This window comes from Aythya ferina (assembly GCF_964211825.1).
Source record: "Aythya ferina genome assembly, chromosome: W".
NCBI lineage: Eukaryota > Metazoa > Chordata > Aves > Anseriformes > Anatidae > Aythya > Aythya ferina.
This window is the reverse complement of record NC_140313.1, coordinates 15,549,200-15,572,300: the sequence shown is the minus strand read 5'-3', so window position 1 is coordinate 15,572,300 and position 23,101 is coordinate 15,549,200. Positions and strand designations below refer to the sequence as shown.

At 55.7% G+C, this 23,101-nt stretch overlaps 1 pseudogene across 1 annotated transcript in view; it reads left to right on the top strand.

The window, feature by feature from the left end:
- Positions 1-3,512: 3,512 nt before the first annotated feature.
- LOC311426485 (talin-1-like) overlaps positions 3,513-23,101 on the top strand; it is a 31,831-nt pseudogene continuing 12,242 nt past the window's right edge. Inside the window, exons 1-35 of the transcript XR_014698948.1 lie at positions 3,513-4,137; positions 7,326-7,423; positions 7,556-7,685; positions 7,790-7,942; positions 8,062-8,201; positions 8,398-8,525; positions 8,819-8,879; positions 8,996-9,100; positions 9,429-9,584; positions 9,809-9,910; positions 10,108-10,184; positions 10,391-10,571; positions 11,213-11,326; positions 11,674-11,782; positions 12,282-12,490; positions 12,628-12,726; positions 15,160-15,771; positions 16,008-16,174; positions 16,368-16,496; positions 16,874-16,987; positions 17,830-17,943; positions 18,988-19,107; positions 19,212-19,340; positions 19,424-19,537; positions 19,615-19,823; positions 19,912-20,031; positions 20,193-20,390; positions 20,677-20,816; positions 21,161-21,254; positions 21,435-21,524; positions 21,634-21,756; positions 21,861-22,008; positions 22,113-22,270; positions 22,388-22,528; positions 22,787-22,968. The product of XR_014698948.1 is annotated as a talin-1-like (transcript). The remainder of the gene's footprint in view (positions 4,138-7,325; positions 7,424-7,555; positions 7,686-7,789; positions 7,943-8,061; positions 8,202-8,397; positions 8,526-8,818; positions 8,880-8,995; positions 9,101-9,428; positions 9,585-9,808; positions 9,911-10,107; positions 10,185-10,390; positions 10,572-11,212; positions 11,327-11,673; positions 11,783-12,281; positions 12,491-12,627; positions 12,727-15,159; positions 15,772-16,007; positions 16,175-16,367; positions 16,497-16,873; positions 16,988-17,829; positions 17,944-18,987; positions 19,108-19,211; positions 19,341-19,423; positions 19,538-19,614; positions 19,824-19,911; positions 20,032-20,192; positions 20,391-20,676; positions 20,817-21,160; positions 21,255-21,434; positions 21,525-21,633; positions 21,757-21,860; positions 22,009-22,112; positions 22,271-22,387; positions 22,529-22,786; positions 22,969-23,101) is intronic.

The window sequence follows — 23,101 nt, the reverse complement described above, 5'->3', positions numbered from 1 at the left end:
CATGCGCGGCGTGGGCCGGCGGGGCGGGAAGCGGGCGGTGCCGTCCCGCTGCTGCACAGCCTCGGCGGGCCTGGCGCGCTGTTCTTGCTCGCGCACAGGTACGGGGCCGGGGGCGCGGGCGACGCGGCCTCGCCTAGCGCGGGGACTCCTTACCGGGAGGGTCCCGGTGCTCCAGGACACCCCTCACTTCCCCCGCCCCCGCCTCCCCCCCCCTTCCCGCTTATCGGGCTTGGGGCCGGGCCACGCCGCAGCGCGGCGACCCTGTCGGCGGTTGGACCCCTGGAGCTAGAGCCGCTTTACCGGGGACTCTAGGGGCTGGGGGAGAGTGGGGCGAGGAAACGCGCGGCTGCTCCTTTTCTTGCCCTGGGCTCACGGGGGATGTTCGCGGCTGCGTCCTGCTTTCCCGGGCCCCGAACCAGCAGCACCCAACAGAGCGTCCTTGATCCCGCATAGGATGTGGGGTGAGGCGGGGGCCGCGGCCGTGGCTGCATTTCCCCTCCCAGTCCTGTCAACCAGCCAATGGCGTCAGCCCCATATTTGGTAGTAGTGCTGCCGCTTGATGACCCCGCCGGGATGTGGGGCTGTCATCTACCTCTGCCACCACCAGCAGCTCCGTGCTACTGTCCCAGCAGGAATGCCTCCATGTTCTGGCACTTCCAGCCCCATGAAGCCACGCTTCTGCTATGGGCACAGGTGCTGGGCTAGGCAAGTTGATTTTCTGTTTTTTTCTGGGCTAAAAATTAACTTTGCATCACCACACAAATCCTTGTATCAAGGCAGAGTTGCAGCTTGCAGGCGTTGCAGTGGTGCCTCAAGACCTAGCCGTACATGTGGCCTAGCAATTGTTTTGCCTTCTCTGAGATTAAAAGGAAGAAAAACAACCACAACAAAAAAAAAATGAATTCTAGACCTTCCCAGCTGCTGCAGGCTGCTCCTGTTCCTGCATCACCACCCAAACCTTCACAGGAGGCTTTGGCAGAGTGGCAAGGCTGAGGCTGGCTGTGGACCCCAGGCAGAAGGGCTGGGAGAGTTTCCTGCAGCCAGGGCTGGGCCCCACCTGGTGCAGGGCCTTTCCCAGGGACAGTTCAGTGTGGCAGTAATACCCAGAGCTTCCTTCAGCACCAGTATAGTGAAAAGAGAGAAATCTGTTTGATAAAGGTCTGCAGCTCCTGGAAACTTGCCATCAGTGTGCTGTGGAGGCTATCTTCAAGCACAGCCTCTGGCATAACAAAAACCCCACAGGGCTTTATATTTTTTATTATTATTGTTGTTAATGTAAAACTTGCCCTGTACCTGTTGTTGCAGCAGTACTCTCAGGTCAGTAGACAGAATTGCAGCAATTATGTACAGGATGGAAACCTCGCTCCTGGGGCCAGTGGCCCCTGCTGGGGTGTGGGAGGTGGAGGGACAAAAGGCATCTGCTGCTGGTGGGGCTGCATCATGGAGGAAGAGCTTACAGCGAAATGCAGAAGTGCCTTCAGCTGGCCACACTGCTGCTGCGCTGGCATATCTGCCTTCGCATACCAGTAAGCGATTGCTGACTTGTTTGCTTTCCCTGCAGCGTAGCCGGTGCAGAAATGTGGTGTGCATTTGTCAAGTCTTTTTTCTCCTTTTTATTCTTTTTTTTCCCCTTCCTGAGGGATGGCATGAGGCTGGCTGTCCTCTTCCATCACTTTACACTTTGTCGCTGTGGCTGCTTTGTGCCGAGTGTAACACCAGTGCTGCAGCCCCTCTGCCCAGTGGGTGGGCAGTGCTCAAGGTGCCCCCAGTGCCAGCTTGCTCTGGGGGGACAGCACCAGTGTCACCAGCCTGGAGCCTCCAAGATGTTCCTGCAGCTTCAGCATGGCAGCAGAACCATGCTCTGGAATGACTTCTGTTGCTTTTTCAATTGAAATGCAGACATGCCCACTCCTGTCCTTGACGTGGCACCCCAAGGCAGAAGCCACCTGGGGCTTCACCACCACATGGCCGCAGCTTGGGCGCTGTGTCTGGAGGAGGCACCCAGACAGATTTGCAAACCTCATGTGATGAGCCACCGCCAGATTGCTCTGAGGTTTGAGATGTGCTGCTTTAAATAGCAGAGACCACTTCTGCTTTAGAGACTGATGGGAGCAAAGCTCAGCTGCCTGGAGCATAAAGCGTTTTCTCAAAACATGGAAATAGCACTGAACCATCTCGCTTGCCTCTGGCTACTTGCTTGATGTTTTAAGCACCTTGTATATAAGTGTCTGCAGCGTTACGTCTGGTGTGAAGCTGTAACGCCAAGTACAAGTATCCTTTTCCCCCTAAGCCCTCAGTGCCTCACTTGTGAGGCAGCACTCTGCTTTCAGCAAGGTGTGAGGCTGCTGGCGTTGGCCACATGCAGCTGCTGATGGTTGTGGAGGACCTGTGGGTCTGTACTGAGCTGGAAGAGCGCACATGGCATGAAGCTGCCCCTATCCTGCTGTAAAATGGTGTATTTCCTATTCAGCACGTGTTCCAGCTTGCCCTGCAGAGTGTTATATTCCTCTGAACTCACTGTTTTTGTCAAAAAGCTCAAGAGTAGGGCTGCTGGGATAGTCATCATGCTGGTAGCCTCACAGCATGGCTGGAAGGGTTCCTGCCTGCTCGCACCATCATTTTTTGCTCTATCACCATGTTTCCTTTGTAACGTCCTGGTTTGGGCTGGGATAGAGTTAATTTTATTGTGCTATGCTCCTATTGGTCCTAGTCCCTGTCCTGGAGACAGCACGTCCTTTCCCCAGGGTGGCTCAGGGGCAGAGATGGAAAGCAGCCCTGTGCTCAGATCTAGAATATTTTTAGATATAGGGAAGATGACAAACACCAGCCCACTGACTGTAGCGGCCCACCCTGCCTGTGAAACGCTCAAAAAGCCCCTTCCAGCACTGGCTACTCCTCGTCCACACTGCACCACAACCTGCCCAGTGTTGGGGACTCATCCTGTCCAGGGGCTGCAGGGCAGGGTGCATGCACAGGGGCCCCGCTTGTGTTACATTCCTAGTTGGTGGGGGCTGAGGGCCTCTGTTGTGAGGGCTCCTGCAAGCAGCATTGCCAAATGGCTCAGGAATGCACAGCTGGAGCAGCTCCATGTGCTAGTGGAGGTGACACCGTACTCCTCCCGCTCAGCCTCGGGCAAACATGGTGTGCATCCACCAGGATTTGTGCCTCCTTCAGCCAGCTGCAGCTTGAGGGAGCCTGGAGCGGGTCAGCCCCGATGGAAGCCAGCAGGCTCCAGAGGGCAGGGGAAGGAGCATGGGGTCAGGGGCACTGCTGAGCGGGGCAGGGATGGGCAAGTTGCCCCTTGGCAGTGGGGCAGAGGTTTGCGTCGAGCAGGGGAGCACTGAGAGCTGGATCTTGACCCAGCATCGCCTGTGCCCCCTAGCGCAGGTGTCCCTGTCTCCTCCCTGAGAGCTCTGCACCCCCAGGAAGCACACACAGGGTTTCCAGGCTTGGCACCTTGGGTTGCCCACGTGGGACCACTGCTCACTGATAGTGGAGCCAGACACTACTGGTCTTGGGTCAAAGTGGGGTTTTCCTCTTGCAGCTTCTGTGTCATGGTAGTTATAATTAAAACCCCTTCTGTCATGCTGTCCCACCTTATCTCGCCATGCTGCTGGCACATTTCCTCCTCACTGTTGGTTGAGGGCTGCGGCCACTGCTGCACATGAACAGAATCCACTCAGTGATGGTCCTGGCCAGAGCACCAGACCACCCTTGCGTGTAGTGAGGTGATGAGCAAAGAGCTTCATCTGAAGCCCTTGTGTCCATGAAGGACCTTCACAGTTGCCACCCCTGTCCCTTGCCTGGTTGGGGAGCCAAGCCCTAATCTCTGCTCCCCCACTGCCACGTCCACGCATGTATGGTGGAGTGGGCACACACATCTCCAGCTGAGAAGATCTCGGCCACCATCAGGTCCCTGGGGTATGCGTGGGGGCCTGGCAAGGAGAGCTGACCCAGTTGTGTCCTCTGGAAGGTGACGTAGGAGTGGGAACAGTCCAGCCACCACCATGGTTGCCCTCTTGCTGAAGATCAGCATTGGCAGTGTGGTGAAGACGATGCAGTTCGAGCCCTCCACCATGGTGTATGATGCCTGCCGCATGATCCGGGAGCGGGTGCCTGAGGCACAGATGAGACGGTGTAAGTCCGCGGTGTGGCCAGTCACCAAGCCCCAGTGACCCCATCTTGGCCGTGTGGTGCAGGGACAAGGCTCTGCCCTGCTCTTGGGCTCATCCCCTGTCCTCTCCTGCTGCCCGGTCTCTGCTTTCCCAACTGCATCTCCTTTTTCTTCTTTTCATGCCCCTGGAACTGCCCTAAACAGCCTCTCACCTGCCTGGGACAGGCTTCCTTTAGGCACTGGTAGGCACTGGTATTTTCAGGACAGAAAGCCCCCTTCCCACTACTGCAGCTTTAAACAAGCCAAATTTATTTCAGGCTGTTCACAACCTGTTGCTGCTCAGCAAATGGCTGTTCAGTCCCCTAAAAAAAAAAAAAAGACATTTCACAGCCTCCCTTTCCTGTTTCATCCCCACACAGGCCTGGGTTTCTGCACCTAGAAGAGAGTAGCAATGGGGTACGTGTTGGGTGCTCCCCATGGCATGGGCAGAGCAAGGTTCAAGGGAGAGGAGTGCCTAGGCACCACCAGGGGCAAAGAAACTTGATTCTGAACCTCAGAAGCTTTTGTGCAAAGCAGGGTTTTTGTTGGAGCCAGTACATCCGACTAGTGTTTGGTGCACAGTCCTCATCCACGAAGATACTCTCATGTTCATCCAAGCACCATGGCTGCTTTTGGAGGTCTGGAGACCTTCCCTTGCATGCAGTGATGCCAGTATACTCAGGTGTTGCTGGACAAAGCATTGCAGGTCCTGCTCTGCCAGCACATTGGGAGAGGTTGTTCTGATATCGCTGCTTGGCCTGGAGAGCCCTTCGCTGGGTGGACAGGCTCCCAAAAATGAAGGCAGTGTCCCTGCCATGCAGGGTTGTGGTCACAAAAAGCTCCGAGAGGAGCTGACTTGACCTACGTGTTCAGGGTGCAGATTGTCATCTTGTAAGGTTGCTTGCTTAAAAATAGGTAAATAAGAATAACTGATAGTTCCTGCAGCCTGAAAAGTGTTCCCCTCGATCTCCTCTGCGCCTCGATGCTCCCTGTCAGTGTATTGAGCACGGGACCAAAGCTTGGGGCTCTTTGGTCTCCCTCATTTATGCCTCGGACAAAATGTGGGGGCTCAGGGTGGTAGGAGAACACATGGGAAGTGAAATACTGGTCAAGCTCTTTGAGCCTGCTCCTTGCCTGTCTTGTCTCCTCTCTCCTGCATGTATTTGTTAAGCTGGCCAAGGCTATGTGGGTTTGAACAGTTGCAGTGCTCCCAGTGGGTGTTCATATACCATATAAGTTAACTTTTCCTTTCTTGGGAAATAGATAGCCCTCCCCAGTGGCTCTCCATGAGGCTGTGACGTGCTGGTGCGCTGCTACCTCGCTGAGCTTTTTCAGCTCTAATATCTCCCTGCTGCTGTCAGACTCAGAATTAAGCTGATGACAAAAACCTCACAATGCAAGTTGTGCCCTGGTGATTCCTGTGGCCCTCCACCAAGCCCCACATTGGGCAGGGATTGGCCACGGCATGGGGACCATGGGAGGAGGGGAAGGCGAATACATCTGGGAGCAGCGGATTCCTGGTGGAGCACAGGAAATGCCTTCTTGCTCTGTGTGACCACAGCTTTCAGTTTTGGGGGAGGGCTGGGTGTTTATACAGACCCTCAGCCAATGCATTTCCTGCCCCTGGGCCCAAGCCAAGCTGCTCTAAGGGGCGAGGAGAAAACCTTAAAGGGAGCTGCTCGTGCCTGAGTTCCTGTCTGGTTGCTCACAGTTTTCCCTAGAACAGCTGGAGCTCGACCTTGCTGGAAACAGGACTGAGCTCAGCACTGCTGCTCCTTGCTGTCTTCCCTTCCCCACTACCGTGCCCCCAGCCCTCCCAAAGGATTTGGGTTGCAATTTTGGGAACCTCGGATATAGATCTTCCATTTATCTGTTTTTACCTCGTCTCTAGCTCAGAGCTCTTCTTTTCCTATTTGATCCTTGCAGCTGTTGTTTCTCTTTGCTGCCCCTACCTAGTAGCACTTGTGGATCCCTTTTTGAGCTGCTCTTGTGTTTTGTCACCTTTAGCAGGGCCCTGTTAATTAAATCTGAGCACACCCTACCCCAGCAAACCCATCCTGAGCGTGCTTTCCTGCTCTCTCTGGACCGGGAGAGGGGTCCTAAGCCACTGGGCCAGGTGTTACTCAATTCCCCTGTTTTTGGCCTGGGTTTTGTGTCTGAAATGCAACATCCCCACATGCTCTGTGCTGAGCTGCCATGCTGGGCTCAGGCGCGAGCTTCCAGCTCTGCTTTTGCCCTATTTCGGGAAGCGCCTCTCCCCTCCTGAGCTAAGGATCCAGACAAGCTGCTCAGTTTTCAGAGCTTTAGAATTATCCTCTTAAAACTGGCTATGAAAATAGTTTTGTTTGTTTGTTTGTTTTTAAACAAACACACCAGCCTCCCTGGTTCTTCTGTTCTGTTTAGCAGGATCCTCAGCACAGCATGAGGTGGGCAGGCGCAGGGCAGCTCAGGAATTTCCCCTTCCCTGCCAGCAATGCCCGCTTACAAAACCAATGACCAGCCAAGCAGCTGCTGGAGGGGAGGAAAAGGGGCAGAGCCTGGTGTGGTGCTGGCTTCTTACGAAAAGAGCACCGGGGCTGTCCCTGGGCTCCAGCAACAGCAGACCCATCCAGTACCCCCACCCAAGCTGTCAGGATTTACAGAATATCAGTTCTGCACTAATTCACCATCTCTGAGACTTTGTAAACCTCCAGCATATCCTCTTCCGGCCTGCTCCTCCCCAAAATGAGGAGTGCCAGCTTCTTCAGTCCCTAGTACTGAGTGGCTGATCTTCCTGGTCCATCATTTTAGCTGCCCCTCTCGATGCCCTCTGCCTTGTTCCCAGCACCCTTCCTGATGATGCCCAGCATTTTATCATCATGTTTTGGCTGTTATGTTTCACACCAAAGATTTTAGAGAGCTGTCAAGCACAACTCCAAGCTCTTCCCTCAGTTGTGACTGTCACCTCTGAGTCAGCATTACGTAGGCGTGCTTTAGATGAATTTTCCTGTGGATAAATAGATGTAAAACACCTACCCTAATGCTCATTTGCCAGCTTTTTGCCCACTCAGGCTTTCCTCCTGCTCGTGGCAGTTGTGGCTGCTTGCTGCAGCATACAGGGTGCTGCTGTACTGTGCGCACTGGTCTCATCCAGCCCAGGGCTATGCCAACAGAGGCTCTCTCTGTTTTCCAGCCAGCGATTTTGGGCTGTTTCTCTCGGATGAAGACCCAAAGAAAGGGATCTGGCTGGAGGCTGGGAAGGCTCTGGACTACTACATGCTCCGCAATGGGGTAAGCATCCATCTTGCATTGGGCATGCCTGCCCTGCATCATGCACCCTGCGGTCAGCTGGAGCTGTAGGTGCTTCGGTGGGATGCAGGTGCCCAGTGCCACTGCTGGGAGCTGTGCTGGCTGTGCCTGCAGGACACCATGGAGTACAAGAAGAAGCAGTGGCCCCTGAAGATCCGCAAACTGGATGGGACGGTGAAAACAGTCATGGTTGATGACTCCAAAACCATCACAGACATACTGATGACAATATGCACCCGAATTGGTGAGAGGGTGGGCAGTGGTGTCAGGGAGGAAGGGAGGTGGCAAGGGACAGGAGGGTCTTCGGGGAGGGGAGCGGCACCAGCTCAGTTCCATGCACTCCTGCAGGCATCACCAACTATGATGAGTACTCCCTTGTTCGTGAGATCATGGAAGAGAAGAAGGAGGAGGTCACTGGCACCCTCAAGAAGGACAAGACCCTGCTGTGGGATGAGAAGAAGATGGAGAAGCTCAAGCAGAAGCTGCACACGGATGATGAGCGTATGTGCTGGCAAGCGCTGGGGATGGAGTCAGCCTGCGTAGGGGGCGGAGGGGATGGGAGCAGGGCCTCCTGTCTGGGTGTCTGTCCATCCCTGCTCATGCTCTGCCATTGCCTGCAGTGAACTGGCTGGATCACGGCCGGACCCTGTGTGAGCAAGGCATCGATGACAAGACGCTGCTGCTGCGACGCAAGTTCTTCTACTCCGACCAGAACGTGGTCTCGCGAGACCCTGTGCAGCTCAACCTGCTCTACGTGCAGGTACAGTGCCTGGCACAGGTGTGCCTCACTCTGCTGCCCTGTGCCAGCCCCATCAGGGCTCACAATTGAGGTTTTTGGCCAGGAGCAGCCATAGGGGGTATTTCAGGATGCTCAGTTACATCCTCAGTGCCGGCACAAATCCCATCTGGTGTGGAAGGCAGCAGGGCAGATCCCGGTGTCTTCTCTTCCCACGTAGGCTCGGAATGACATCCTTAATGGTTCCCACCCCATCTCGTTTGACAAAGCATGTGAGTTTGCTGGCTACCAGTGCCAGATCCAGTTTGGGCCGCACAACGAGCAGAAGCACAAGCCAGGCTTTCTGGAGTGAGTGTCCTGTGGGTGTCAGCGCCTCTGCCAGCATCCTCCCTTAGTGCCTGCACTGATTCACAGCCCCTGGGGCTTCGTCATCCCAGAGGGCGAAGAGGTGGCCCTAAGGAGAAGTCTTTTGGGTCCTGGAATTGTCATTAGTGCAGTGACCTTTCCTACATCCTTCCTCTTCCCAAAAACTCTCTGCGCTGGCAAGGGTTTGTCCGAGGCTCTGTGCTGGGCGTCTTCATAGGCGAAATGGAATGGCTTCAAGCTGTGCTCTTACAGCTGATTTTGCTGTCTTTTGGCAGACTCAAGGACTTCTTGCCCAAGGAGTACACCAAGCAGAAAGGGGAGCGCAAGATCTTTATGGTATGTGCAGGGCAGAGTGGGGAGAGCCTGGGAAGGCTGTGATGGGGGGGGGGCAGCATGGTGTCACAGTCAGGGGACCATGGATCTGGCCTGATGTCCTCTCATTGTTGCTACAGGCCCACAAGAACTGCGGGAACATGAGCGAGATCGAGGCCAAAGTTCGCTACGTGAAACTTGCCCGTTCCCTCAAGACCTACGGGGTTTCCTTCTTCCTGGTCAAGGTAGAGCAGTGGCTCCCCAGCCCCACTTTTTATGTTAGCTGGCCAAAATTCCCTTTTTCCAGCATCCCTTCATCAATCCTGTCTCCATCCACTCCTCACCCCAACCCACATTGCTCCAGCTTTCCTTGTGTCTTGCCCCTTATTTTGGCTTTCCCTCTGTGCTTCTTTCTCACTCCTTGGTTCATGCTTTTCCATTTGTCCTTTTCAAGACCCACACTGCAGTTGTCATCATCTGGAAGCACGGCCTTGGGGGTGTTTGCTGGCCACGCGAGGCTGTAGGGCGAGAGAGCTTTGAGACAGCCCCACACACCTTTGTTCTGGCCCACAGGAGAAGATGAAGGAGAAGAACAAGCTGGTGCCACGGCTGCTGGGGATCACCAAGGAGTGCGTGATGCGTGTGGATGAGAAAACCAAGGAAGTGATTCAGGAGTGGAGACTGACCAACATCAAGCGCTGGGCAGCCTCCCCCAAGAGCTTCACCCTGGTAGGGGTCAGCTCCAGCCCTTGCCCCTCTGCTTGTCTCCTGAGTGCTTCCCCTCCGTGGGGATGCCTTTCTCTGCTCCCCCTGCCTTTCCTGACCCCAAGATGGGTGGATGGAAGGGCTGAGCCCCATTCCTGGCACAGTGGCTGGCCACGGGTGCTTAGCACATACCAGAGGGGCTCAGGACGGGTGCCAGCATCCTGCAACCCTGTGCCGTGCTGTTGCAGGATTTTGGAGATTACCAGGATGACTACTACTCTGTGCAGACAACGGAGGGAGAGCAGATCGCCCAGCTGATCGCCGGCTACATCGACATCATCCTGAAAAAGGCGAGTGTCTGGGTGTGTGGGGAGCCTGCCTATAGCCAGCTCCTCTCCTTGGGGTGGTGCAAGGTGTCCCTTGGGCACACAGTGCTGCTGGAGGAGCTGGGGACATCCCATGGGGCTGGCAGGTACCCCAGACTGGGCAGTGGTGGGGAGGCTGGGAGGCACGTGCTGGCTGACGTGTTTTTTCTTCACCTCCACAGAAAAAGAGCAAAGACCATTTTGGACTAGAGGGGGATGAGGAGTCCACCATGCTGGAAGACTCAGTGTCTCCAAAGAAGTAAGTCTGCCAGGCATGAGTCAGCTACCGAGCAGCATGCCGTGTTGCATGCCTGCAGGAAAGCTGCAGCTCCCCAGCATCCCATGGGCATCCTTCACCCTTAGGGGCTCATACACAGCCTTGTGGGGAGCAGCCGTGGTGCTGATCTGGGGAGGAGGTTCCTCCAAGCACTCCCAGGTCTAGCTGTTGTTTTTCCCCCTTTGCAGGTCGACTGTGCTGCAGCAGCAGTTTAACTGTGTAGGCAAGGCAGATCTGTGCTCAGTTGCCCTGCCAGCCATCATGCACACAGGGGCTGGGGGGCCCGAGAACTTACAAGTGGGGACTATGCCCCAGGCCCAGCTGCAGATCACCAGTGGCCAGATGCACCGAGGGCACATGCCACCCCTGGTAAGTGCTCCTGGTGCCCACTGCAGTGTGCGGACACTGAGAGGTACCTGTGGGGCTCATGCAGACCCATCCCTCTGGCCAGGCATTAGCTTGCTGTCAGGAGGAGCAGGGGTTCCATGCGGTTGGCCTGGTGTGCTTGCTGGCCTTCAGTGTCCTCCCACAGCCACTCCACAAACTCTTGCTTCCACCCTGGCATCCTCCCCTGGCCAGCTGCCCCAGCCTTCACTTCCGTCCTCTGGCTGGGCACTGCTCTGGGCTGTTTCTGATGCTGTGGTTTGTGGCACAGCCCTGCTGCTGGAGATGCCACCCTCCCCTTCAACCTCCTCTGCAGCCAAGGAAGCATTTGAGAAGGGCCACAAGGAGTCTGTTACCTTTGGTGTTCCCCAGTCTGCCCCCAGGGCTTGCTGTAAAAGCTTTGTGTCCCTCCATCCCCCCAAGTCTTTGCTCCCTTCTCCCAGAGAGCTGGTTACCTGCTAGGTTCTATAGCACCTGCCCTGGGCAGCCACTTTGCAGTAAGATGGGGCATTTCCCAGTGGGGGGCACGGAGGGGAAACCCCTTTTTGGCTGGCTGCCCCCCTTTTATGATAGCACCTTCCCAGAGTGCTTTCCCTAACATACCTCACTCTGTCCTTGCATTGCAGACTTCAGCCCAGCAGGCGCTGACGGGCACCATCAACTCTAGCATGCAAGCTGTGAACGCAGCCCAGGCCACCCTGGATGACTTTGAGACCTTGCCACCCCTCGGGCAGGATGCCATGAGTGCCTGGGGAAAAGGGGTGCTGGGCTGTCTGGGCTGGGGGACTCCCACTGGGAGGGGTGTTGGTTGCTAGCAGGGTAGATAAGTCTGGCTGCTGTCCCAGAGGTGTCAGCAGGTCCCAGGAAGATCTGCTCCCTACTGAGGTGGGGTTGTGTCCAGCCCCAGGCACAGGAGTGGAAGGGATGCTTGGTCATGGGGGCCTTGCTCTTATAGGCTTGCATCTTTAGGATGAGCTGAGGAGTTTTGGGTGGTAACCGTTCTTCCCTTCTTGTCTCCTTGTTCTTGCACCTCACTGTGGCTCCCCACTACCATCTTTACCACCTGAGTCCATTCTCCCCATTTCAGGCTTCCAAAGCTTGGCGCAAAAACAAGATGGATGAGTCCAAGCATGAGATCCATTCCCAGGTGGATGCTATCACTGCTGGCACAGCCTCGGTGGTCAACTTCACCGCAGGTAAGTGGAGGGCTTGGACAATAGTCATGCTCCATTCCTGGAATAGACTTAGTTTCTCTTCTCTGGCCTTTGGATGAAGATGAAGGTTCCTGCCCTCCATTGGAGACTGGAGGGAGGCAGTTTGGCTCAACCAGAGCTAACTGAGCCCAGACCACTCCTGACATGCCTGAAGAGTCAGTAGCACTCCCTGCCTTTCAACCCCCAAACATCCCTGTCAGTGCACAGGCTGCTTCCCATCCTTCCCCTGCCATGGCTGACCTGTCTTCCCCTAAACCAGGAGCGTGTTGTCCAGTCCCAGCTGTGATCACAGCCACAGTGTGGTCCAACTCTCCTTTCCCATGCTGTCTTTCCTAAACAATGTGACCATTTTTCAGACTTAGGAGCCAGGGGGCTTCTCCAAGTTTTTACAGGAAGAATCACATCAATTCCAGGTGCAGGGGTGGTCTTAGGGTGTCATTGAATGTATCCTGTCTCCACATCTCATCTCCTTCCTGTGCAGGGGACCCAGCAGATACGGACTACACAGCTGTGGGCTGTGCCGTCACCACCATATCTTCTAACCTGACTGAGATGTCCAAGGGTGTGAAGCTGCTGGCTGCACTGATGGAGGATGAGGGAGGGAATGGATGTCAGCTTCTGCAAGCAGCCAAGAACCTGGCCAGTGCCATCTCAGACTTGCTGAAAACAGCACAGCCTGCCAGCGCTGAGGTGCGAGATGGGCAGGAGGGACATGGGGCTGTGGGGCTGGGTGTGGGGAGCTGAGATAGAATGGGTGGGAGCCAGGGGAACAGCTTGGTTTGGGGCTTGCTCAAAACCCACAATTGTTTTTGCCTCCTTCCTTGTAGCTCCACCAGAATCTCCTGCAGGCTGCCGGCCTCGTGGGACAGACCAGCGGGGAGCTGCTGCAGCAGATTGGGGAGAGTGACACTGACCCTTGATTCCAGGTGGGTGGGCCTAGCTGCGCACAGGGGCACGTGCTTGAAAAAACCTTCTGCCTTGCACAGGAGCACCCCGTGAGGACCTTCTTCTGGCAGGAGAGGTCTGTGCTGAAGCTTGGCCCGTGCACAGTGACTTTGCCAATGGAGGGGACAGGCCAATTCCCATCCCTGTCCTTAGAGCCACTGTCATATAACGCTTCTTATCTTGTGGATTCTCATGTAGATACCAGAAAGCCGGTGTGCTTGGTCCTGTCTGCCTCTGACCCAAAGACGGTAAAAGGGAGCTGTAGGCATGGCTTGGTGGTGTCTGCCCCTCTCAGATGTGAGGGCTGCTCTTCTGGGGACAATCAGATGAACTCTTTGGAGAAGGGCTCTTGTGGAAAATCTGCTTTTCTCATAATCAGCCCTCTGAAGTCCATGCACTCAGGTCACTGCATGGGCAAGCTGTGCTCCAGCTGTCACCTTGTGCCCAAGTCTGTGAGGCTGCCCAGAGCAGGGAACTGAGGCAGCTGAAGCCTCATGTTTTTTTTCTTGCTGAGCTGACCTCCAGCCACACTGGTTTTCCATGACTGCTGCTCCCAGCACAAGGGAGGCAGCAGACAGTGCTGGGAGAGGGAGCCAGCCCTAGCAAAACAGGCTTCCAAAATGAGAGGTTTCTGTTTACTGTGGCCACATGGACTCAATATGAGTAGAAAAGCCTGGAGAGAGAGCCAATAAGGCATCTCCAGCCTGCAGGGCCCCCACTGCACACCTGGCAATCCTGCCTCATGCAGCTGGTGGAGGGCAGTGCGACCAAGGGGCAGATGTAGGAACTGGAGGACGATGTGCAGGGCAGCCTGCCCCTCCGCCACCAGACTCAAGTATATCTGCTTCCTTCCTCTGGGGTCCTCTGCTTGGGGGCTGCTTCTCTGCCTTGGGCAGCTGCTGTGCTTTTGGAAACTGAGGGCTCGAGCTCGGTGCATGTGCTCTCAGACTGCTGTCCTGGCTGGAAGGGTGATAGATGGCAGCAGGAGCAGCCTTTGCTTGCAGAAGGTGAGGAGGCAGTGTGACATTTCTGCTTGGTAGCCAGAGGCTTCACTGTAGTAGCAGGGTGCAGCTTTAGAGCTTGCTCAAGAGCCTGGTGGTGGTTTTGCCTCATTTACGCTCTGCAAGCTAGCCCTCAGAAGGAGAACTGGGGCTTGGCAGCAGTTTAGCTCCTGTCTGCAGCGGGAGGGTGCCCATGCAGCAGCTGGGGAGCTGTGCCTTGGGCACAGCGCTGTGGTGTAATTGCCTGAAGTAACTAGGAAAATAAAACTAACATTCACATTTTAAAGAAAATGTACAGCATTGAAGAGGCTTTCAGGGTAGGGCGTAGCTGAATTACCTGAGCGTTCCCTAGGCTTCCAACCTTAGATGCTATCGCGCTGGGGGAACCTGCTGTGCTAGCTCTAAGGAACAGTATGGAGCGTAGAGTGGAGTGGAGACACCACGGCTAGGCTCTGTGACCAGGTGGGGATTCGATTGTTCTTGTGCACACCAAGATCCTTTTAACGTGTTTATTTCTAGGCTGAACACCTGTAACACCTGTGTATTTCATGCATGCTAGCTTGCTTTTGCAGACAGTCACTATCGCTGGCAATCCAAAGAACCTGTGTACCTGTTGCTGTAATAAATCACACTTGATTGCATTGTTATAGCTCTCATTAAGTGCAACTAGGGTAAGGGTGGTTATACGTTATTGGTGAATCCGTGACCGTGATAGTTCAGTGTTCTGAATCCAACCAGACCCCAGACAGTTAATGCGTTATTGGTGAATCCGACTGAACCCCAGATGGTTAATGCGTTATTGGTGAAATCTGTGATTGTGATAGTTCAGTACCCTGAATCCGACCGGGCCCATAACGGTTAATCAGCTACACCTCTTAATGTGACAAGCGCCTTGTCCGAACTCCCTGCCTCGCACTCGGTGCCCCAATTGCCTTCTGTTTAGCACTCCTGTTGGTGGATGCCAGCAGCATGATGTCAGGGCAAGTCCTGATGGCTGCAGTGTGCTGTCGGTTCGGGCATCCTCCGAGGAAAACTGCCTGCTGGCAGGGCATCCCAGCAGCACGGTGCCTCGACGCAGGTTCTTGCTGCGGTACCATCAGGGATGCAGTGCAGGTTGTTCCTGTGGCAGCATCACAGGTGATGCTGAAGGTTGTCCGAGCTGCTCCTGGAGGTGATTTTAGCCAGGGCAGTGTCCTGGTACCAGGAGCTGCCGCATCTCAGGCTGTGGCACACTGTAGGGATGTGCTTGAGGTGTTGCCAGCCGCACAAGCTGCTTCAGGAGTTTGGTGCAAGGCTGAGGTGGCAGAAAGGCCCCCTGAGATCGTTTCCCTGCTGAATATTTCACGAGAGCTGTGCAAGCTGCCGTGTCTGGCTCCATGGTAGATCCTGCGCTGACCTTCTCCATCCCTGCAGGACATACTCATGCAGCTGGCCAAGGCTGTAGCCAACACTGCCACAGCGCTGGTACTCAAAGCCAAGAATGTGGCTCAGAAAACGGAGGACTCGGTGCTGCAGGCGCAGGTGATCTCGGCTGCTACGCAGTGCGCCCTCTCTACCTCCCAGCTGGTGGCCTGTACCAAGGTAAACGGCACCAACCCTCACCCCACTGGGTTTGGGACCAGAAGTCCCGGTTTCTCTCCTCTTTGGAGGTTGGGGACAGTGGTCATCTGGGCTATGGGCTGCCGGGTGGAGAACAGGAGCTGCATGGTAGCAGCTGCCTGGGCTTTGTCCTCCCCTGCAGTCGTGGCTCCCACCATCAGCTCCCCAGTGTGCCAGGAGCAGCTGATCGAGGCCAGCAAGTTGGTGGCTAAGTCAGCAGAGAGCTGTGTGGAGGCCTCCAAGGCAACCACCAGCGATGACCAGCTGCTAAAGCAGGTGGGGATGGCAGCCACCACTGTCAACCAGGCCCTAAATGACCTGCTACAGCACATCAAGCAGCATGCCACGGGGGGACAGCCCATCGGGTGCTATGACCAGGCCACTGACACCATCCTCAGTGTCACTGAGAACATATGGGTGATGCAGGTGAGAGTGAGCAGTTGGTGGCACCTGGGGAAGAGCACAGTGGGTAGGGGGCTTGAAGGAGCACAGGTAGATGGAGCAGCCTCTCTGGGGCTGTGCTTCCATGCCCGTTTGCTGTGCCTTTGCTGTGGTCTTGTGCCTGAGGGTTGCACCAAGGACAGGAGGCTGGTGTGGTGGAGTGGGGAGGTATCAGGGAGCCCCTGGGACTTGCTGATGGCCACCCTTCCTTTCTGTCCCAGGGGAAATGGTGCGGCAGGCTCGTATTCTGGCTCAGGCCACCTCCAACCTCGTCAACGCCATCAAAGCCTATGCAGAGGGAGAGACAGACCTGGAGAACTCGCGCAAGCTGCTGAGCGCAGCCAAAATCCTGGCCGATGCCACTGCCAAGATGGTGGAGGCTGCAAAGATTCGTGGCACACAGGAGGAGCTGCTGGAGCAGAGGGGCTGCTTTCTATGCTCTGCACAGCTCCAGGGTGAGGTGTACGGTTCCAGAGGGAGGTCCTGCACTGAGCTGATGAGCAAACACAGTAGCTGCTGGCAGGAAAATGAGAGAGATTTGGGGTCGCGTGAAGGTGAAATGGCTTTTCTGCTTTGCCCAGGGAGCTGCAGCCCACCTGGACAGTGAGGAGCAGCAGCAGTGGCTGCGGGAGGCAGCAGAGGGGCTCTGCATGGCCACCAATGCTGCGGCTCAGAATGCCATCAAGAAGAAGCTGGTGCACAAGCTGGAGGTGAGCACTGGGCAGGGGAGGCAGAGTGGGACCAGGGACGGTATGCGAACTGCTCCTAGCCAGGAGTCTGAATCCCAATGCTTTCTGGAGAGGTGATGTCCCTTTTGTACAGTTTACGTTTCCATGCTGCATCCAGTAGAAACTTCTCCACTGCTTCCTGCTGTTATCACAATATCTGAGCAGCGTCCCCCTTTTCCATGTTCACACTGTGTTGCCTTGTAGTGCTGAACTTGATCTCCAGCACCAGAGGTGCTGGTGATTCTGTGGCAGGCAGAGGCACAGCAGGAGAAGCTTAGAGGGGAGCAGGACCCTGGTCTGCGGTGGGGAGCTTCCAAGCCACGCTGTCCCCACAGCTGATCCCTGCCTTCCCCTGGCAGCATGTGGCCAAGCAAGCGGCTGCCTCCGCCACCCAGACCATCTCTGCCGCACAGTATGCTGCTGCCTCCAACAAGAACCCTGTCGTGCAGCAGCAGCTGGTGCAGAGCTGCAAGGTAAGGGGCACAGGGGGGCACAGGCCCCTGTCCCGGCACTTCCCCACTCCCAGTGGGTCTGGGTGCCTGCAGGCCTCTGAGCAAAATGGTGGGAAAAGCTGCTGTGAGAATTGTAGTTTATGTTCCCATTTAGCGTGTTTGTGCTGAGCTGCCTTATTTTAAGGAGAACAGTTATTCCAGCAAATACAGTGTGAGGGCTTTTTAAAGGTTTTTAAACTTGACTTAGTGTCATGCAGCACATTGAGCAAAATATTAGTAGGGTGTGGTATCTGTAAATGAGTTAGGGATGCTTCCAGGATTTGTTACAGAGTACTGGGTTCCGGGGAGGATGCCTGCAAGAAGGCTTTTGAGTGGCTAGGTTCATGTCTGACTCTCTCTGAGCATTTGATCAATGGTCCTGGGATCAGAGAATCACAGAATGGTTTGGGTTGGGAGGGACGTTAAAGACCATCTAGTTCCAACCCCCTGCCATGGGCAGGGACACCTCCCACCAGACCAGGTTGCCCAAAGTCCCATCCTGGCCTTGAGCACTTCCAATGATGGAGCATCCACAGCTTCTCTGAGCACCCTGTTCCAGTTCCTCACCACCCTCAAAGTGAGGAATTTCTTCCTTATATCTAATCTAAATTTACCCTACCTTAATTTAAAGCTGTTGTCTTATTGCTACACTCCCTGACAAAAAGTCCCTCTCCACAGCCACTAGCAGTCAGATCTGCAGATGGCCGTGCTGCAGGCAGCAGGGGGGGCGGGTTCGGCACCCAGAGCCTGCATGGCTGGAGGTGGGATCTTCACCAGAGGGACCTGCAATCTGTGCCCACAGTGACCCTCTTCTCTGGTCGCAGGTGGTGGCAGATCAGATCCCCATGCTGGTGCAGGGTGTGCGAGGAAGCCAGTTGCAGCCGGACAGCCCCAGCGCCCAGCTGGCTCTCATTGCCGCCAGCCAGAACTTCCTGCAGGTACCCCCAAACCTGCTGTTGGCCGTAGGCAGGTAGGAGACAACTGCGTAGTGCCCTGTCTCATTCCTTCTTTTGACAGCCCAGTGGGAAGATGGTGTTATAAATCGCTCAGTCCCAAAATAGGATTATAATCAAAGTTTACAATTTATTAAAGGAATAGAGGTAAGCAAACAGCGCTGGGTGCGCCGGGAGTCTCCGCTCCACCAGGACGCACACCAGTTACATCAAGCAGCTGATTTTTATGCTCCTAGGCTGATACATATTTATTACTACTTCTAAAAAAAAAACACCTGGGTTATTATAATTAGCTTCCGGGATCCAAACCCTCCTACTGGAGCATGCATATCAGTCTCCGGTGGTCCCCCTGGGGGTCTCTGGGGGTCTTTCATGCTGAAGGCTCGTAGTCTTCCTCTCAGGTTTTTTTTCTTGTCCTTCCCCTTTGTACTCCTTGGCAGCATGTCAAAAGCTTACACAGCGTCCCCTGCAAGTTTTGTCTCCTAGCCGTCCTTCAGCTTCTTTTTTCTTCTCCTTAATCTCCTGGCCACCTAGCCAGATATCAGGGGCTTGCATAGTGTCCCATTCAGAAGCCATAACAGTTACTAGTTGTTAGCAGTTGTTCTGAAACCCCCAGACATCAGAGACTTCAAAGAAAGAACATACAAATACAAATAGCTCTCTATTGACACTTCACGAGTAGTTAAATCATTCCTCACAGGCCATCCACAGAGACACTCCAGTCACATCTATAGCAGTGCTAAATCAACCACAAAGGAGGCAAAAAAGCTGTAACTGTTAGGAATAAGAGTTCAGAATCAGTAACGAAAGCAAATAGGCTCATGGATTTGAGGAATATTTCTGAAGATTTGATAATTTGACTATAATGAGGGGGAGACTGGGACACAGGGAGGAAAGGGAAGAAACCACATCTGTGGGAGGAAAGGGAAGAAACCACATCTGTAGAAGAATTAAATTGCCAGTGCAGGACCCAGAGACAGACAGAACTGCTCTCTATTGACACGAATCAGATGAACATATCTCACAATGGTAGCTGCAGCCAAGGCCACAGTGCCCACCATCACTGACCAGGCCTCCACCATGCAGCTCAGCCAGTGTGCCAAGAACCTGGCTGCGGCCCTGGCCGAGCTCCGCACAGCCGCACAGAAGGTGAAAGGCTGGCGGCTACCCAGTGCAGAGGGCAGGCAGTCGGGGATGGCCCTCCTTGTGGGCCGAGCTTCCTGCAAAGCTGCTCTTCCTTCTCCCCGACACAGGCACAGGAGGCCTGTGGGCCCCTGGAGATCGACTCAGCACTGGGCCTGGTGCAGAGCCTGGAGAGGGACCTTCAGGAGGCCAAGGCAGCCACCAGGGATGGCAAGCTCAAGCCTCTGCTGGGAGAGACGGTAAGGGCACACAGGGCAGCAGGCACAGGGTTTTGGGGGCTGGCTGGGTAAGGTGTAACCCCTGCTCACTGGTTGCTCTGCATATGGAGAAGTGTGCCCAGGACCTGGGGCACACTTCTCCATTGGCACCAAGGCCGTCACCTCTGTCATTGCTCACCTCCTGGGCGAGGTGGCCCAGGGCAACGAGAACTACACAGGTATTGGCTGTCAGGCCTCAGCTGGGCCCCAGCAAGGGGCCAGGCTCTCACTGACTGACCGCTCTCCCCCACGGCAGGCATTGCTGCCCGGGAAGTGGCCCAGGCACTGCGCTCACTCAGCCAGGCTGCCCGTGGTGTGGCAGCCAAGACCTCCGACCCACAGGCACAGGGTGCCATTCTGAAGTGTGCCAGCGACATCATAGATAAGGCCAACAACCTCATCGAGGAGGCGTGAAAAGCGGTGGCCAAACCCAGAGACCCCAACAGCCAACAGTGCCTGGTCCAGGTGGGACTGGGGCCCATGGGGTGGCTGCAGGCTTGGGGCAGGCTGCCGGGGATGGCTGAAAGACAGCCACCACTCTCATCTTCTGCAGGTGGCCAAGGCGGTGTTGCAAGTGCTGAACCACTGTGTGAACTGCCTGCCCGGGTAGCGGGATGTGGATGCTGCCATTCGCATGGTGGGAGAGGCAAACAAGAGGCTGCTGGTGGATTCGGTGAGCTCAGCCCAGGGCTGAGGGGGGCGGGCAGGCATTGTGGTGGGCACCGGCTGTGCTGGATGCTCTCCAGAATGGCCCCAGATGTGTGAGGGTGCTAGACCTTCACCCACCAGCTCCCACATCTCCTCTGTCGCTCCTGACCCCCTCCCTGCCTCCAGTTCCCTCACAGCACCAAGACCTTCCAGGAGGCACAGAGCCAGCTGAACCAGGCAGCAGCAGGACTCAACCAGTCTGCCAACGAGCTGGTGCAGGCATCACGGGGCACCCCCCAGGACCTGGCCAAGTCCTCAGGCAAATTTGGACAGGGCTTCAATGAGTTCCTGCAGGCAGGAGTGGAGATGGCCAGCCTGTGCCCGGTGAGAGTGAACGCCCATTTGACAGTCCTGATTATTGTGGGAGGCTGTGAGCAGCTGTGGCTAACACCATTTGTGAGATGGAGTCTGGAGAGGGGCAAAATAGCAAGAGCAGGGGAGGAAGTGGCTTGTATTCAGTGATCATTGTCACCAAACACTTGCTGCTGATGGCCGGTAGATGAGTTGAGTGAAGGGAACTGGCGTAGCCTGGAAACCACCAGAGAAAACCAGGGTGGGCATGGAGCTTGGGAACCTGCTGTAGGTGACTACTCTTCTTGGCTCCTTGCAGAACAAGGAAGACCAGGTGCAGGTGTTGTCAAACTTGAAGAGCATCTCCATGTCCTCCAGCAAGCTGCTACTGGCAGCAAAGGCACTTTCTGCTGACCCTGCAGCCCCCAACCACAAGAATCAGCTGGCAGCAGCTGTACGGTAGGAGGAACTGCTCAGGTTGCATGGAGGGAGGTGGTCAAGTGCCAAAGTTTGTGCTGGGTCTGCAACTTCACGAGTCCTGGTGTTTGCCTCCATGGAGCTCAGCTTGCTATGGGGCCATCCTGAGACCATTTATCTAACGTCATCCTGACCTTGTTGCTCTATCACAGTCTTATCAGAAGAGACAGACCCTTGGGCAGGTAGGAATGTCCTCCAGACAGAACCTCTGCCCATTTCCTACACCAGGACATGTTCCACAGCCAGGTTAAGGTGTTTGCAATAGTGGTAGCTCTGGGCGGTGAAGTTGGCACTGATCCAGGTATGTCTCTCCCCTGTCCTGGCAGGGCTGTGACTGACAGCATTAATCAGCTGATCACCATGTGCATCCAGCAGGCATCAGGACAGAAAGAGTGTGACAATGCCCTGAGGGAGTTGGAGGTGAGAATTGGAGGCCAGGGGCTTGGAATTGGCTGGGTGCTGAGATGTCTGGGGTGGGGAGAGGAGCAGCTCCTCTGTGCCATAAGAGGCAGGAGAGAGCAAAAAGGAGCTGTGAGTGCAAGGTGTGGGATGTGGAGAGTGCAAACCCTTCCCCTTGACACGACACCCTTGTCTCTCTAGGCGGTGAAGGAGCTGTTGGAGAACCCCACCCAGGCTGTCAATGACATGTCCTACTTCAACTGCCTGGACAGTGTCATGGAGAACTCCAAGGTGAGTGTCTTCCTCTGGATTAGATGCTCAGCTGGTGGAGCACAGTGAGCTCTGAGGCTGGAGCACCAGGCAGGAGGTGGTCTCCAGCTGGTGGTTGTGTATCCTGCAGGTGCTGGATGAGTCCATGGCTGGCATCTCCCAGAATGCCAAAAACAGCAAACTGCCCGAGTTCAGGGAGTCCGTCAGCGCTGCCTCCAAAGCTCTCTGTGGGCTGACAGAGGCAGCAGCTCAGGTGAGACGCGCTCAGTCCCATCCCCATGCATCGTGCCTGGTGCTGGGAGCCCTCTCCTGCCTCTGCCCTGGCACAAGCCCTCACTGCCTCTCTTGTGCTCGCAGGCTGCCTACCTGGTGGGAGTTTCTGATCCCAACAGCCAGGCTGGACAGCAGGGCTTGGTAGACCCCACTCAGTTTGCCAGAGCTAACCAAGCCATCCAGATGGCCTGCCAGAACCTAGTGGACCCTGCCTGCACACAGTCACAGGTGAGTATGAGGTGGGACACCGTGATGGGCATTTTCTTGCCTAAAAGGGAGTGTTGCAAGAGTGGGGAGATGCTGTGGATCCTGCCTCGATCTGCTCTTCTCCACAAGTGCTGTCAGCAGCCACCATTGTGGCTAAGCACACCTCGGCTCTGTGCAACACGTGCCGCCTGACCTTCCGCACCGCCAACCCCGTTGCCAAGCGGCAGTTTGTCCAGTCGGCCAAGGAGGTGGCCAACAGCACCACCAACCTAGTGAAGACCATCAAGGTGTGTTGGGGCAGCACGGGTGGCCCTGCAGAGGCAGGCGGAGTAGAGACGGGAGGGTAGGTGGGATGTGGGGCATGCTCAGGGCTGGATAACTGCTCACTCTCTCCTGCACACCAGGCCCTGGACGGCACCTTCAATTAGGAGAACCGGGAGCGGTGCCGCACCGCCACAGCTCCTCTGATAGAGGCCATGGACAACCTGACAGCCTTCGCCTCCAACCCGGAGTTTGCCACTGTTCCTGCCCAGATCAGTCCTGAGGTGGGGTGCCACCGGGGCAGGGAGGAGTGGCCTGCCTGTGGTGGGAGCTGCTGCAGGGTGGGGAGGAGCTGCATGCCTCAGCGCCAGTCCCTGCGGAGCGTGGGATGGGACCCAGAGCAGAGCTGATGTCTGGAGGGTGCAATGAGGAGGCAGCAGCAAGCGTTGGGCATCAAGAGACTGCTCCTGGGTGAGGAGAAGGGGTAACTTCCCATGCATGCCTGTCCATCCATGTCACTGGGCCACCATCTCCCTGCACAGGGATGCAGAACCATGGAGCCCATCGTTTCGTCTGCCAAGACCATGCTGGAGAGCTCTGCTGGCCTCATTCAGACTGACCGCTCCCTGGCCATTAACCCCAAGGACCCACTGCAGTGGTCAGTGCTGGCCAGCCACTCTTGCACCGTCTCAGACTCCATCAAGAAGCTGATCACCAACATGAGGTGAGGGCAGGCTAGGACCCTCTCAGCCAGTCTGGTGTGCTTGGCCAGAGCCCCCACTGACCAGTACCCCCAGTTGGACTCATTCCAAGATGATGTTTTGGCTCATCTTGCTCCTGTTCTCCTTGGCTGCTGC